This window comes from Gekko japonicus, unplaced genomic scaffold, assembly GCF_001447785.1.
Source record: "Gekko japonicus isolate JY-2015 unplaced genomic scaffold, Gekko_japonicus_V1.1 scaffold636, whole genome shotgun sequence".
Taxonomy (NCBI): Eukaryota; Metazoa; Chordata; class Lepidosauria; order Squamata; family Gekkonidae; genus Gekko; species Gekko japonicus.
In genome coordinates, this window is record NW_015171523.1 from 80393 (window position 1) to 83410 (window position 3018).

The 3018-nt window shown below is 55.2% G+C and overlaps 1 pseudogene; it reads right to left on the reverse strand.

Moving 5' to 3' along the window:
• LOC107117371 overlaps positions 1-2589 on the reverse strand; it is a 48784-nt pseudogene extending 46195 nt beyond the window's left edge.
• Positions 2590-3018: the final 429 nt, after the last annotated feature.

Consider the following 3018-nt stretch of genomic DNA (forward strand, 5'->3'; position numbering starts at 1 on the left):
AAAAGGCAGGGAAGGCAGCTTAGCTGTCTGTCTGTCTGTCTGTCCCCCCTCCCCCCCTTCGATGCTGCCGTGGAAAAGAGCCTCTTACCAGAGCTGGGGGAGCCAGAGGGAGGCAAAGGAACGTTTCTCCCCCCCCGCCTCTCGGGAGTCGCAGCTGCGACGAGAGCTGGCCACAACTTTTTAAAGAGTCCCTGAGGAGAGCTGGGGAAGTCCGAGGCCGGCAATGCCCTGTGGCTGGGCTCCGGCTTAAAAAGGAGAGGTGTGGGCAGGGCTTCTGGGAAATTTGGGGGGGGGGCTGACTGCAGACATGCTGTACATCAGCAGTCCCGGCCCTCCTAAAGCCAACGGCCTTTTCTCAAGAGCTCAGAACGCCGCCCTCCCCCTCCCCTCGCCGCAGCATGCGGTAGCCCTAACAGGCCATTCCTAACGGCTTCCCCAGCCGCAAGGCGGTCGCCCCGTAAATGCCCGCTCACCTCGAAGCCCTTCCTCAGCAGAGATCCCCCTCCCGCCGCAACACACATGCACACGCCCCGTCCTTCCAGGCGCCTCTCCCGCTCGCTCAAGGCAGCCCTTGCATGGCTCTGCGCTCCCTCACCATTCGTCTCTGCCGGGGCCATCGGGCTGACCGCCCCCAGAGCCTCGGCGGGCGCGGTGCTGCCTCTCCCCTCTGGCACACCCAGCCGAGAGGCGCCTCCGGAGCGGGCCTTCCCGCGCTCCCCCCGGCAGGCAGAGCCACGGGGGAAGAGGAGGAGGGGTGGGGGTGCTGCTCTGCTCTGGTGGGCAGGGCTTATGGGAAATTTCGGGGGAGGCGCAAGCCCTAGAGCCCCCTCGAAGATTACGCCGGTGAAGGGAATGGGGGTTCAGAGGATCTCTCGCTTGGACACCTTGTAGAAACGGCAGGAGCAAAAGTCCCCCTGAGAAAGGAGGAGGGACCGAGGTCATCCCCTGCTCATCTCTCCTACCTGGACTGCAGCCGTTTCCACATCTCTGGAAAGACGACGGCTCAACAGCATCTCTTCAGTGCCTGTCACTGAGACACAGGGGGAAGGAAGGGGGTTTGCTTGCTTGTTTGTTCCCTGCTTCACACGCCCAAGATTGTGAAACCTTGTCCTGTGGAAACTCAACGAAGTTTTTAATACTTTTTACTAAATTCTGGGAGAAGCAGAAGAGAAGCACCAGGAACCTATGAGCGCCAGGGGTTACAAATGCTGCCAACATATTTCAGACTTCTGTGAGACCTGTGTCTGGTGGGGGGGGGAAGGAAAGAGGGGGGTGGAAATGACGTCTCATGACCCGTCACCCTCATGTTCGGCCCAGATGTGACTTAAGTGCATCTGGAGACTCAAGGTTTCTGTGAATGAGTTTTCAGAGTGTCTCTTGGCATGCTAACCTCACAACCAGGTTTTCAGCCAGATGCAACATCCACATGACACCACATCTGCCCCAAGCTTTTCCGAAAGCCCCTCCCCAAAGCTCCTGGGGGTGCAAGGCCATAGTCTTCCCTTTCTACTCCAGCGTGCTATTTCCCACTACAGCTCACCGGATGTCCCTTTCAGCACGGGCACAGAAGCCAAATTTCCCCTTTATTATTGGGCCCCAGAAATTGGTTTTCAAATCTCTGCTGCCTCAGAAGGTGGAGGCTCCTTTGATTCACCAGGCTGAATAGCTCTGCTGAGGTCTGTCTACCTTTTCTCTTTTTTTCTCTTATGGGAGGAAGGTGAGATATGAATATTTAAAATTAATGGGAGGAATTGCCCTCTCTGAATGTGTCTAATCTGCTTTTACAGGCATCACAGTTAGTGGACATTGAGTGCTGCAAATCAATTCTGCGGTGCGTGATTAATTTTTTCCCTGACCTCTTTACCCATCAAATTCACAGTGTGCCCCAATCACATCCAGGCACGAGGAGGTCTTACCACAGGAGGGAGCATCTTGGGCATGCTCCTGGGCCTGCGCCCTCTGCCTTTCCTCGGAAGGAGCTCCTTCCGCCTCAGGGACTATAGCTGTCATCTTCATGGATGGTCCCGACACCTGAAACAGCAGCGAGGGAGAGGGGTAAGAGATGGAATGGAAGAGACCAAGGAATGGGTCCTGCCCCACTCCCAGACTCTGAACCCCCTTCCATCAGCAGACCTGGTGAGTTATCTGGAGGAATCAGAACTTCTCTAGTAGAAGAGGCTGCTGAAGGAGGCCATGATATTCTCCCATTTGGATGATTCGCACTTGAACAGATGTCTGGCAGGGTAACTTTAGGATAAGACTGCCAGATATCATTGCTGGAATTGGCTATACCTGGAGGAAACCCCCTCACCTGCTCTGCCTGCCTCTTCTCCTCTGCCTGACTCAGGAGGAAACCTTCAGCCAGGGCCATCGCCTGGGAACTGGTCTCCGGCCTGCATCCTCTGACCCAGGACTGCATTTCCTGGGGCAGGAGAGTCAGGAACCGGTCCAGGATCACCAGGTCCAGCATCTGCTTCTTGGTGTGCCTCTCTGGCTCCAGCCAGTGGCTGCAAAGTCCATGGAGCTGGCTACAGACCTCTCGGGGCCCATCGGCCTCATGGTAGCAGAACTGCCGGAAGTGTTGGCCATGTACGCCTGAGGTCATGGTGTCCTTAGCCAGGGTCTCTGGCACAACTGTTTCCCAGGATTCAACACCACTCCCAGCTTGGTTCGGATGGGGGCCTTTGCTTGTTATCTTCCCAATCCCAGGTCCTCCTGGTCCTCTTCTGCCATCCCCTTCTCTTGGGTCACATCAGGCTGTGAAAAGATGTCTTTATTAACCCGGCTATGAAGGGAAGCTTCTCCCTGGAGGGACAGAAAGAGACATGAAGCAAGTGTGTCAAAAGGAAAATAAAAAAGAATGGAGATACACCACGGAACATCAACAAACCTTCATATGCTCAGGAGACAAGTGAGAATTGCCCTGGTGGATCAGAACAAAAGGGCTTCTTGTGGTCTGTAGAACCATTTAATACCATTTCCCCATAATTACATACCAAGCTTTTAAAGATATGCCTC